Source organism: Olea europaea, chromosome 15, assembly GCF_002742605.1.
Source record: "Olea europaea var. sylvestris chromosome 15, O_europaea_v1, whole genome shotgun sequence".
Lineage (NCBI taxonomy): Eukaryota > Viridiplantae > Streptophyta > Magnoliopsida > Lamiales > Oleaceae > Olea > Olea europaea.
The window spans coordinates 17455627-17470164 of NC_036251.1; the positions used below are offsets into that span (position 1 = coordinate 17455627).

The window sequence follows — 14538 nt, forward strand, 5'->3', positions numbered from 1 at the left end:
GCCCTGATACATTGCTAGATGTCAATCTGGGATGACGAGTGTGAATTTGTGATAAATTAAAAGGGTGTTTAATCTATCACTTTTGATTAAGTCAAAATAATATTTCACGTTGTTAGGCATCGTGGTCGGGAACTTAATAGGTCGCACACAAAAGAGAATTGGAAGATTGCAAATTGTCAATTAATTAATTTAACAATCGTTGGACAAATTAATTAATTGGATTAGTTATTTATAGCCCGAAATTAATTAATTGGATTAATTAATTCACGGATCAAATTTAATTAAATGGATTAATTAAATATTGGACCGGACCGGGCCGAGCCTGTTTGGGCTTATATAAAGACGTGGCTAGGGTTTTAGATCCATATAGTTTTCATAATTCTTGCTGGCATAAGAAGAAAAGCCCTATTAGTTGTAGTGTATTCTCTGTGTGGATTTCATTGGAAGTTGAATAATTAGACAGCTGTGGGAGGCAGATTCAAGCTGCTGAAACAAAGATAACGCAAAGGAGTTTCCAAAATTCAAGTAAAAGGTATAATTCTCATCACAGTTCTTATCTAAATACAAAGATGAATCCTGGTGGGAATTGAAACTGTTTATTTTTGCTGTGCATGTTTAAGTAAATTCTCAACATCTTTACCCGGGCCAGCTCTGACTACGTGATGGCGGCCGGGTGGAACCCAAGATTGGTGAATGAGTTATATGAATGGGTGGAGAAGAAGGTGGTACTGTTTCAGCCACCGATGCTGACGTGGCAATCGACGGTGAGGGAAGGGTTGCTTGCGTGGTATAACGGTTTTACATATGAACATCTACTGGGAACTGAAGTTGGTGGCACAATTTTTTATTAAAATGGATATAGACATACTTCTAGTTTATTAAATATGTTGATCCAACAAAGATTTCAGTTTATCAAATCTTGCTCAAGATTAAACCGATAAGTGAATTTCTCTAATAGTTGCAGAATTAGTTTTCAATGATAAAAATCTTCTAATTTATGAAAAATTGTCTCCGTATTCTCAGATGTCCTACTTTATAAAGTTAAACTTTATTATCTAACTTGAACCACTGTATAGGAATTTGAATTGAGAAATGCTTTCGTAAGTCTGACATGACGGTTTAGCATAAATTTAAAGGTTTAACGACTTCAAGACTTGTTGTGCAATTGTAGCTAAAAGTTGAGAATTTATATGCTAGGCCGAGACTAACTTGCTATTAGAATAATAGGCTGAGGACGGATGTGCAATTTTTCTTAAATTTATTGACTCCCCTACAATCATCAACAAAAGTATATACTATTTGACTTTATTTAGTACACGGTATGGGACACACTATTAGACTAATAGATATGACAAAAATAATGCTGAAACTTTTATTATTATTATTATTATTATTATTATTATTATTATTATTATTATTATTATTTATTTCTCTATTTTTAATCTCATCCACACTCCAGTAATTTCAAATTTGTGCTATCAAACTTTATATCAGTTGCAATTCAAGTCGATAGTTCTGATTATTTTTTTATGACTCGACTTCTCCTTTCTTTAAATATTCAAACTTTTAGTTTGATATTATGCCATAACAGATGAAAATCATGAATTTAAGTTTTACGATCACCCAAATATTGGAAGTTTTGGGCTTTGAGAATTAAGTAACATGAAAATTCAGGATTAACTTCAAATATTTGAAATGATGATGGTCAAAAACCAAAAGTTTATGGGGTAATAATTCAGAGATTCAAATGATATTAGGCATATGGCATATTTGAACAATGGAGCCATGAATGAAATAATTTGACCATCTGGTGCGCTTGGATGCCGGCAATTGCTGATTCAAAGTGGAATTGGTCCAGCCCAGCAACTCAGCACCCAAGGTATAAAAGTGATATTGGATCAACCACATGTAGGCCAAGGAATGTCTGATAACCCAATGAATTCTGGCTTTATTCCTTAACCTCAGCCCGTTGAAATTTCCCTTATTCAAGTGGTGGGTATAACAAAATATGGTCATTTTACTGAAGCAGCTAGTGGATTTTTGAGTTGATTTGGACACGTAGGATTGCACAAGAAGTTTCAAAGTTCGAAAATCATGTTAGTTGGCCAGTTAAGTCCATAATTTTTAGTTTGTACCCGATTCATTGATACATCTATTGAAAGTTTTAGGTTTGAAACTGAAATGTTACAAAAAATGCAGACTGATCATCCTTTCATAATCCCTTTCAATGTAAGTATGCAAGAAGCCAAGCTGGGACCCGAACCTTACAGATATGCGAACCTTCAAGCAGGAGTCATCCTAGAAAAGATTGTGCGACCTTTCTCGACCGGCCATCTAGAGCTTCAAGGTAGGGATCCCAATGACAACCCACGAATCACATTCAACTACTTAAATGATCCAAGAGACATACAAAGATGTGTTTAAGGCTTCGAGAGTGTTAGAAGAGTTGTGGAATCGAGATCTCTCTCAACTTTCATTATCCCTTTGCAACCATGCAAACTCTGATTAACATGATTTAGACTATTCCAGTTAACCTAAGGACTAAACATGTGACAGCAACTTATTCCTTGGAACAATTTTGTATCGACATTCTGATGACTAATGGCATTACCTTGGAGGCTGCCAAATTGGTAGGGTTGTGGATAAGAATTACAAAGTGCTAGGCGTTGATTCATTACGCGTAATTGATGGTTCGGAGTTCTAAAACAGTCCAGGAAATAATCCTCAAGCTACTGTTATGAATCTTGGGAGGTAAATTATAAGCACTTTGAAATAATTATAATTAGACATAGTTGATTAAGCTGATTATGAACTTTTGACTTAATTAAGCTGTTCTTGTTACTTTGTGATGTATATGGGAAAAAGAATTCTCCAGGATAGGAATCCCCACCGAAGGAATATATATATATATAAAAGAGCCTTTGCATAGCTGAATGGAAGCACCTAAACCTAACCAGATTTTGTGAATACCTATCATGTTATTTTTAGCTTTTCATACATACATACTAGTAAGAGTTTCTGCAAATTTGTGCAGATTATTTGATTTTCCATTAGAATGGACAAATTGTTGACCCTAAATTCACATGTATTCGCAGAACCAACAAGTTTTTGAATTTGTTAACTCGATTTAAGCTTGTATTAACAATGAAGCCGTTAAGAATAGGGGGATTCGAGTGGGTGGGAGGTTTTCGTTAACTGTAGGATTACAACTGATTTCATTGTAATAGTGTAATTGTGATCAAACAAATTAAAGACCAACTGATGTTATTTCTCTAACTAAAGCGGAAATCTTGTAAAAGCATTAATCTAGAATTTCAATCTCTGAAAAGGCAATTCAACAAAAGAAAGAATATAACAAAGGATATGTCAATCCATGGCCTTTGATAATTCGACACTTCATCGGGTTGACAGCATCTCCTTTCAAATCTTTTTACAGAATTTTACCTGTAAATTCATGGACAAAGGCAAGGAGGAATATGGTATATAAATCCTTGTAAATGGGCTTTAATTTCTTCAAGGGAAAATGAGAAATAAAGCACCCTTTTAGGATATCCAAAAGCATATGCCATTTCTAGCTCCAATGGAATTTGTATATAATAAGATTAGAAAAAAAAACCACGAATTGGGATTGTGATGATTATTATTCAAATGGTCTGATTGAAACGCTCGAACCACTCATAGGGCTACTCTTATTTGGCATGCAATGGTGCTTCTATATACTAACTCCAGTGACATGCCAAAGGAGAGTTGCCCTGTGAGTGATTTAGCTTAGTAATAATATTTTGGAATTATAGCAAACTCTTCTAGCTTTGCTTCTTGTTTTGTTCCTAATCTGACATATGAAGCATGGTTAAGATAGAAGAAAAAGAAAACTCTCCAATCCTAGAGGTACCAAATTCTTTTTATTAAGCCCTTCTTATGCTCCATTTCATCTTTCGGGCTTATTTTGACCAATCATTTTTTTTTTTTGGCTTTAATTCAAAGGTAATATCTGTTATTTCAGCATTAGGTTTCAATTGGATGTTTAATTGAATAACTAGAGTCAATCGCATATGATTATTGGAGATTCAGTTAACACTTTGGGACAATCCTCTCAATTTTCATTTCAACTTTCCAATCTCTCTACAAATTAAAGTCTTTATTTAACGAGACAGCAAAAATTTTCGTTGTTAGTAGTTTTTGTAAGAATTTTTTCCTGAGAATTTTTGGTAGTAAATTTGTCCACATTGTTACTTCATCTCCTAGAATATATATAATCGGATTGATCTTTCGATATTTTTTATAATTTTCTATATATATGATAAAATTATTTTAAACCTTTGTATTTACATATACATGTGGTGCGATGCGATCCGAAACATATAGCCTCAAGACTATCATTGTTTACTGATTTTATTTGTTTAATTATCATATTTTGTTAATCAATGTCTTATATTTAATTTAGTAAGAGATTCGGTACTAAGAATGCAATTTTTATAATGTTAAGCAATAAGGTCTTAGAACTTCTCCAAAAAAATATACTTTTTAAAATTTAAACATAAGATACACTCTATTTTAAAAAAAGTCAACCCTTAAAATTATATTTCGAAAACTTTTAAATTAATATTTTAAAAACATCTCCAAAAAACTCTTTAAACATGAAATATTCTTTTAAATAGTCAACCTTTAAAATCATTCTTCTATGGACTCTTTAAATTAATATTTTAATTTAATGAGTGGGTCTCAAACTCACTCTCTGATTAAATACATTCAAAGAGTTTCTATTTTCAATGTAAAAATTTTGAAAAATAATAAAATAGTTTAGAAAAAAGCTAATTAAAATAAAAGATAGAGAAAAATAATAAATATTTTTTGGGGTAGTAAAATTAAGCCCTCGTTTGGCCCCCATTTTGTAGAAATGAAAATGGGTGGAATAATATTTTTTTTGAAAAACTAGTGGTTGAAAAAGAAGGAAAAATTTTGGTTTACGTGTAATATTATTTTATGGAAGATTGTCTAGTTGAAAATAAGAGAAAGAAAAATGAAATGTAATGAAATTAAAATTAATGGGGGCTAAAAGAGGGCTAAGAGTTAAATATAAAGAGTTTGTTGGAATATTTCAAAATTTTAACTCTCTAAATTTATAAATGCTCTCCAACTAGTACAATGTGCTCTTTGAAAATAAATAGACTCTTGGAGACAAAACTGAGCCAAAAGAGAGAATTTGGGAAATCGATACAATTGTTCTAGTGATGCTACTCTTCAATTTCAGTTGGTGTCAAAATTGTATCATTTGCATCAGGAGCTTAGTCAATCCATTGCTTAGTTTCATTCTCAGGTTAGAAGTCATTGGGATCAGCTCTCTTTCTGTTGGACAACTTGTTGAACATGGTCTTGTTTTAATCTTTCTAACAAAGGTATGATGTGCAGGATTGGAACACGAATCTCGCTAGTTGGGACAGGACTTAAAGTTGGTCGTTTTTTGAGCTTTCCTTTTTGCGATTCCCGATTCATGTTTTATCCAAAGTTTTGCAACTGTTGTCTCTTCCAATCTTTAGCATTCTCATCTTTGTCATACATATTTATCTCGTAATCAGTCTTTATCGTCTAATGGTTATTTAGGAAGAGTTAATTTAAACTCTCTTGATTGTGTATCTTGTCAATTGGAAAAACAAAAGGCTTTATCTTTTAATAATAGAAACTCTTTATCTTCTGCACCTTTTAATCTTGTCCACACTGATGTATGAGAACCTATCCCTACTCCTAGCAAGGGGCATCATTATTTTTCATCTTTATCGATAATTATTCATGCTTTGCATGCTTGTGTCTTTTACATAATTGATCTAAGCTACTGACTCTATTTTGTGGTTTTAAGTAAATGATAAAAACTTAGTTTTATCGTGCCATCAAAATCTATAATTTTGTAATCAAATTGGATGAATGAAATTTAAGTGGTGATTTTATGTGGATGAAATAGGCTCTAATATGAAGAAGAAGTTTGATAAGTACTAAGGTAAAATAGAAAATGTGAATTAGTTGTTGCTTATTGCTATTTTCCTTCGTAAAAACCGAATTACATTAAATATTATTTTGTTGATCTCTACAAGAATAAGGAAGTTGCTAATAACATTTCTAAGGCTTTGAAAGCCATTCCAATGTCTATTTATGAGTGATTCGTGGGATGTGGATGAGTTTTTGGGAATAATCAAGTATCAATTTAGACTTCTTTAAGTTCTTTTAGTTTTGATAAAGGTACCTCTTCTTCTAGGAGTGATGCTCTTGTTTATAGGTTTATGAAAAAATAAATCATAAAAGATTGGTTTGAGATGAAAAACGATGTGGAAAATATTTATAGAATGTTCGTAAAAGTAGAGAACTAGATTTGATACTTTTTATGGGTGGAAGGTTAATAAAAGTAAAATGATCATTTATCATCGTTCATAGTTCTTTAAGTCCTCAAATGGTGGAAATCTTGGTGTACACCCAAAATTAGCTGAATGCTTCTCCAAACTTGGATGGACTTTATATGGAATATGTTATTACAATCAATTGGATGAATGTAATATAAGCATATTCTAAACAATTATTCATTTTACTTGCTTCTATATAATTTATTATTAATTCCATCACCTTTTTGGTAGAACATTTGGGATCAGTGATCCAAAACTAACTGAAGGTAATTATGGGTCTAAGGCTAAGCAGTTCATTTATTTTACAAGTTTTTCAAGTAGATGCATTGCTGTAATATTTCTTAAAGATTTCATTCAAAGTTTGACTCGTTTTTCCTTTAGCATTCCATTTGTTTTTGTAGGAAAACACTTTGAATTTTGTGGGATGATTGATTGTTGACGAAAATTTTTATCGATGTTAGTTGGTTATAAAAATTTCCAACATGATAGTGTGCCCCTAAACTACAAGGCCCCTATTCTAATTTTGAAATTGAAAGCAGCTGCCCTATTGATCTTCACTCTACTTTCTTTTAAATTCTCTTTTTTTTCTAGAAAAAAATGCACTCTATATTTTGCAATACTTAATATGGTCCAAATTTAGTGCAGAATGGAAATAGTGGGCCATATTTGCAACCACTAGTGAAACTATTTGGTTACATAGGCTACTATCCGATCTTGGTTTCATCTCACTGTTACAACACTATGAGTATATTTTAATCCAGAGTTTTATATACTTTAACTCCATTAGTGGCTAGATCTTATAGGTATTGAACGTTTTTAATGAGTGACAAAAATAGAGTGCCTCTCACTCGCCTGTTGCTAGCTCCTCACTCGAGCAATACGTTTACGCACAAAACACCCTAGTTCACAATTTTAAAGAGTTTTACACTGTCCAAATTAAAATTGTAAAAGTATAAGCGATATTTTGAGTCTTTTTGATTGAAACACTGGTTGGGTACTTTGGATTCTTGTAATCACATTATGTTTAAGAATTCCATGGTTTTGGGGGTGATGTATGTGGGTGGTCGAAAATTGGGTTATTTGGAGATTTTCTACGATAATAAAAAAAAATAAAATGCTACAGTGTTATATTCACTCATTACCTTAATGGTTGAGATGAATTTTTTTACCAAAAATATAAAAAAATCAAGATAGTGACTAAAGTCGAGAATCCTAATTTTAAGGATTATTCACCAACAATTGAAATTCAAATCTGATTTAAATTCATCAAAATATAACCAAAACAGACTTAATAAAAAAGGAAACAACGCAAAAAGAAGGCTTTGACGGTCGTTTTATTTGTGCGTTATATTCTTTATTTTTCCTGTTTGCTAATATTCTCTTGAATAACAAATGATCTTGTGGGTAAATAGAAATAAAGGGAATTAGCGTAAAATTTCCAAAACAATTCACCGATGTTTACATGGGCAAGTGTGTGCCCCTTTTTTGGAACTAAGTTGTTAGTAAATGAACTTGTGAGAACTAATTCAAAATCAAGAACGTAAAATGTTGATTTATTTTCAATTTCATTTCTATGCAGTGCATATTGCAAGTACATGCTGATGATCAATAAATGTAAAAACTCCAATAAATATTTCGCATAATTATGCTGATTTTTCATTTTTTGGTTCTCTAAATTTTTTTTGTTTTTTTTTTTTTTTTTTTTTGTTTTGCCAATAAATATTTCGAATAATTATGCTGATTTTTCATTTTTTGGTTCTCTAAATTTTTTTTGTTTTTTTTTTTTTTTGTTTTGGTTCTGCAAGTCCATATTCATCATTTACCAAAGATGTTAAATTGGCTCCACCAGCGGTGCACTTCGATTACATGGTAATTGTTGGCGGAACAATCGGCTGCACACTGGCAGCGTCACTTTCTTAAGGCGGAACAAAAGTTTTATTGCTAGAAAGAGGTGGCTTGCCTTACGGAAATCCCAACATAACCGACATTGGTGGCTTCCTTGAAACTCTAGCAGACACCTCCACAACCTCAGGTTTTTATCTCCATGGACTGCATGTTCAACCACATGCACATGGGTTTTGGGCGGTGGCTTTGCCATTATTGTGGGTTTCTTCACCAGGGCTAGCTCGGACTACGTGGTGCTGGTCTGGTGGAATCCGAGATTGGAGAATGAGTCATATGAATGGGTGGAGAAGAAGGTGGTACTGTTTCAGCCACTGATGCTGACGTGACAATTGACGGTGAGGGAAGGGTTGCTTGAAGCCGGGGTTTTGTGGTATAACAGTTTTACATATGAACATCTATTGGGAACTAAAGTTGGTGGCACAATTTTTTATCAAAATGGATATAGACATACTTCTGGTTTATTAAATATGCTGATCCAACAAAGATTTTAGTTTATCAAATCTTGCTCAAGACAACCTGTAGGTGAATTTCTCCAATAGTTGCAGAATTAGTTTTCAATGATGAAAATCTTCTAATTTATGTTATATTGTTTCCGTATTCTCAGACGTCCTACTTTATAAAGTTATACTTTATTATCTAACTTGAACCGCCGTCTAGGAATTTGATTTGAGAAATGCTTTCGTAAGTCTCACATGATAGTTTAGCATAAATTTAAAGGTTTAATGACTTCAAGACTTGTTGTGCAACTGTAGTTAAAAGTTGAGAATTTATTTGCTAGGCCGAGACTAACTTGCTATTAGAATAATAGGATGAGGACAGATATGCAATTTTTCTTAATTTTATTGACTCCCCTACAATCATCAACAAAAGTATATACTATTTGGCTTTATTTAGTACACGGTATGGGACCCACTATTAGACTACTAGATATGACAAAAATAATGTTGAAACATTATTATTATTATTATTATTATTATTATTATTATTATTATTATTATTATTATTTTCTCTTTTTAATCTCATCCACACTCCAGTAATGTCCAATTTGTGCTACAAAACTTTATATCAGGTGCAATTCAAGTCGATGATTCAGATTATTTTTTTATGACTCAACTTCTCCTTTCTTTAACTATTCAAACGTTTAGTTTGATATTATACCATAACAGATGAAAATCATGAATTTAAGTTTTACGGTCACCCAATATTGGAAGTTTTGGGTTTTGAGAAGGAAGTACCATGAAAATTCCAGGATAACTTCAAATATTTGTAATGATGCAGGTCAAAAACCAAAAGTTTACGGGGTAATGCTTCGGAGATTCAAATGATATTAGGCATATGGCAGATTTGAGCAATGGAGCCATGAATGAAATAATTTTACCATCTGGTGCACTTGGAAGCCGGCAATTGCTGACGCTAAGTGGAATTGGTCCAGCCCAGCAACTCAGCAACCAAGGTATAAAAGTGATATTGGATCAACCAAATGTAGGCCAAGGAATGTCTGATAACCCAATGAATTCTGTCTTTATTCCTTCACCTCAGCCCGTTGAACTTTCCCTTGTTCAAGTGGTGGGTATAACACAATTTTGTCATTTTACTGAAGCAGCTAGTGGAATTTTGTGTTGGTTTGGACACCTAGGATTGCACAAGAAGTTTCAAAATTCGAATATCAGGTTAGTTGGCCAGTTAAGTCCACAATTTTTCGTTTGTACCCGATTCATTGCTACATCTATTGAAAGTTTTAGGTTTGAAGCTGAAATTTACAAAAAATGCAGACTGATCATCCTTTCATAGTCCCTTTAAATGTAAGTATGCAAGAAGCCATGCTGGGACCCGACCCTTACCAATATGCGAACCTTCAAGCTGGAGTCATCCTAGAAAAGATTGTGGGACCTTTCTCGACCGGCCATCTAAAACTCCAAAGTAGGGATCCAATGACAACCCAAGAGTCTCTTTCAACCACTTAAATGATCCAAGAGACACACAAAGATGTGTTCAAGGCTTGGAAATCGTTAGAAGAGTTGTGGAATCGAGATCTCTCTCAACTCTTCTTTATCCCTTTGCAGCCATGCAAACTCTAATGAACATGATTTTGACTATTCCAATTAACCTAAGTACTAAACATGTGACAGCAACTTATTCCATGGATGAATTTTGTGCCAAAATTCTGATGACTATTGGCATTACCTTGGAGGCTGCCAAGTTGGTAGGGTTGTGGATCAGAATTACAAAGTGCTAGGCGTTGATTCATTACTCGTAATTGATGGTTCGGCGTTCTTCAACAGTCCAGGAAATAATCCTCAAGCTACTGTTATGATGCTTGGGAGGTAAATCAGATCATTATCTAACCGAACACAGAACATACTATTGGGAGGCGATTCAGGAATTAAACCTTCATGAATCCATTTTTGTTCTTTCATTCCAGGTAAAGCCTCCTTGAAGTATCAACTAATTATAAGCACTTTGAAATTAGACATAGTTGATTAAGCTGATTATGAACTTTGGACTTAATTAAGCTGTTCTTGTTACTTTGTAATGTATATGGGAAAAAGAATTCTCCAGGATAGAAATCCCCACCGAAGGAAATTAATCTAGAGAGAGAGAGAGAGAGAGAGAGAGAGAGAGAGAGAGAGAGAGAGAGAGAGATAAAAACATTGTCCCTCCAGATTGAAATGAGAATATTATCATCATAAGTGCTTTTTTTAAAGCCAAATGGGTTTAAAATGCTACTAAGCACAAGTTAGCAACCCTATTTATGAATAATGTTTAGATTTCAGTAGAGCTAAAATGAGTACTTTTTATGAGCGCAGGTTTAGGATACATGAAAAAGAAAGAATCTTATTCTTTATTTTTCCATGGAGATCAACAATTATATTCAAATGATGAATGAGGACATACCATTTGCACATATTCACGTGTGTGTATATATATATATATTGAGCTCTTCAAAAAAATAATATTACACGCAGACTTAAAATTTTTTTTTTTTTTTAAAATTTTTCAATCACACATTTTCCATCAATCTACTATTAAAAAATGCAGCTAAATAATGGGGCACAAACAAGGGGCTAAAAATGAAAGAGCCTTTGCATAGTTAAAATATAAACACCTAAACCTAACCAGATTGAGTGAATACCTATCATTTAATTTTTAGCTTTCCATATATACATTCTAATAAGAGTTTCTCAAAATTTGTGCCGATTATTCGATTTTCCATTGGAATTGACAAATTGTTGACCCCAAATTCACAAGTATTCGCAGAACCAACGAGTTTTTGAATTTGTTAATCTTGATTTAAGCTTGTATTAACAAGGAAGCAATTAAGAAAAAAAGGGATTCGTGTGTGTGGGAGGTTCTCATTGACTATAGGATTACAGCTGCTCTCATTGTACTGTAACATGATCTAACAAATTAAAGACCAACTGATTTATTTATCTGACTAAAATATTGTGAAGGCATTTATGTAGCATTTCAATCTCTGAAAAGGCAATTCAAGAAAAGAAAGCATATAACAAAGGATATGCCAATCCGTAGCCTCTGATAATTCGACACTTCATCGGGTTGACAGCATCTTCTTTCAAATCTTTTTGTAGAATTTTACCTCTAAATTCATGGACAAAGGCAAGGAGGAATATGGTATATAAATCCTTGAAAACGGGCTTTAATTTCTTCAAGGGAAAATGAGAAATAAAGCACCCTTTTAGGATATCCAAAAGCATATGCCATTTCTAGCTCCAATGGAGTTAGTATATAATAAAATTAGGGTAGTGCAAGGAAAAAACATAAGCGGCTTGTGTATATGTATAAATATCTTGGTTTCTCACCCACGTATTGGGATTGTGATGCTTATGTATTCAAATGGTCTAATAGAAGCAAGAACCACTCATAGGGCTTCTTTTACTTGGCATGCAATGGTGCTTCTATATACTTGCTCCAATGACATGCCAAAGGAGAGTTGCCCTATGAGTGATTTAGCTTAGTACTAATATTTTGAAATTATAGCAAACTCTTCAAGTTGTGCTCCTTATTTTGTTCCTAATCTGGCATATGAAGCATGGTTACAATAGAAGGAAATGAAAACTTTCGACTCCTAGAGGTACCAAACTTGTTTTATTAAGCCCATCTTATGCTCCATTTCATCTTTCGTGATTATTTTGATGGACACTTCGGTTTCTTTTCTTTTTCCTTTTTTTTAATTCAAGGGTAATTTCTGTTATTTCAGAATTAGGTTTCGATTGGACGTATAATTAGGAAACTAGAGTCATTCGTGTGTGATTATTGGAGATTCAGTTAACACTTTGAGACAATCCTCTTGATTTTCATTTCAACTTTTCGATACTCTCTACAAATTAAAGAGTCTTTATTTAACAAGACAGCAAAAATTTTCGTTATTTGTAGTTTTTATAAGAATTTTGCTCCTGAGAATAGTTGGTAGTAAATTTGTCCACATTATTAATTCATCTCTTAGAATATATGAATAAGGATTGACCTTTCGATAATATTATAAAATTATTTTAAACCATTATATTTACATATACATGTAGTGTGATGCGATCCGAAACATATAGCCTCAACCATTTATTGATTTTATTTGTTTAATTATCATATTTTCTTAGTCAATATCTTATATTTATTTTAGTGAACGATTAGGGACTAAGATGCAAGTTTTTAATGTTAAGCAACTGTTAAAAATGGTGCTTGACATTCTTGGAGGCTCAATGATGCAGCCCAAGTTTTGGATCAATTAAAGAATGTGACCCGGTTGTTTAAATTGGACAAAGGTGTGTTTTCTTTTGTTAAACGTGTTTTCTTAAATTGGATGGTTTAGATCATAACATGTCGAGCCTTTACAACCACTGGATGCATGCTCATATATATGCTCCCTATGACTCTTCATTGGGCAGGGCAATTGGATTTGCGAGAGATTTCCAGGGTTTTCTCTCATCTTCATCTTCGTCTTTCTCTCCGAAAACCCCTGATTTTTCAGAAAACTTTTGTAATCTAGATATTCTTGGTGAGATCTAGAGTGCCTATACAGTGAGGTTTCGATTTCTGCTCTTGTTGAGCAGTTTGGTTAGGGTTACTTGGTGTAACTGTTTCTGAGGTTAGGGTTTTTCGAGATAAAGGGAAGTCTGAGGGCAGATCTGTGTGATTCTTGGTTCTATAACCTTGTATTAAAACTTTTACTGGTTATTTCTAGTGGATTGGAGAGATAACCACTACGGTGGATGCTCAACGTGGTGAGTAGCCCATTTTGGGTGAACATTCGGGCCTATGGACGAAAATTTCTTGGTGTTTCTTGTTGATTTTTCTGGTTACTCTTTGTTGTGAATTTTTGGGACTAAAAATATGCCAACACTGGTATCAGAGCATTCGATCTGAGTTTAATCTTTGATCTGGTCATTTGTGGTGTTCTTGACGATTAGAGCCTTCGATTGTGCTTTATGGGGTTTTTGATCGCCGTTTTCAGTGGAGAAGTAAAATAGACTGGTATTCGCTGTTTTACATTTTTGGCTTGAGACGTGTTGGTAATGAGTTTCTAACCCTAAAACTCTCATTAATCTTCATTTCCGATGATATATTTTTAATCTTCTTGATTGAAACCCACTTGGATCTTCCTCTGTCTAGGGTTTTATGAGAGAACCCTAGAATCTTTGGGGACTAGATTTAACGATTTCTTCAAGAATAGCTGTTAAAATTTTGTTTTCAAAGGTATCTGTCTGTGTTTTGAGGGGTTGTTTGTTTACCTGCATTCTCTGTTATACATATTGTGCCTCTTTGTGAGCAATATCTGTATATCAACACTCTGTGTGTTTACACTTTGTGCTTATAAGGATTATTCTCCACACTGTACTTTAACTTGCCATTGTTTTTGAAAAATAATGAGATCTTCAAAAACTATGACAAGTACAAAAGTTGACATTGAAATTTGGAACGGCAAAGGAGAGTATAGTCTCTGGAGTCAAAAGATGAAAGCTCTTTTAATGCAACAAAGATGTGTTAAATCCATTGATGAATCTTGGGGTGAAAAGGTCACTGAAAATAGAAGAAATAAACAAGATGAAATTGCATGGAGCACTTTTTTCTTGTCTCTCTCAGACAGTGTGATTAGGGAGGTAGGGAAAACCACCACTGCAGTTGAAATTTGGACAAAACTTGAGTCATTCTATCAAACTAAAACACTTCCCAATAAATGTTACTTGTGAAAACAATTTTTTCAGTTTCAAATTAGATCCTAATTGTGATC

At 33.3% G+C, this 14538-nt stretch overlaps 1 pseudogene; it reads left to right on the forward strand.

The window, feature by feature from the left end:
• The first annotated feature begins 662 nt into the window (after window positions 1-662).
• Window positions 663-10886, forward strand: LOC111411321 (annotated as a pseudogene).
• The last annotated feature ends 3652 nt before the right edge of the window (window positions 10887-14538 follow it).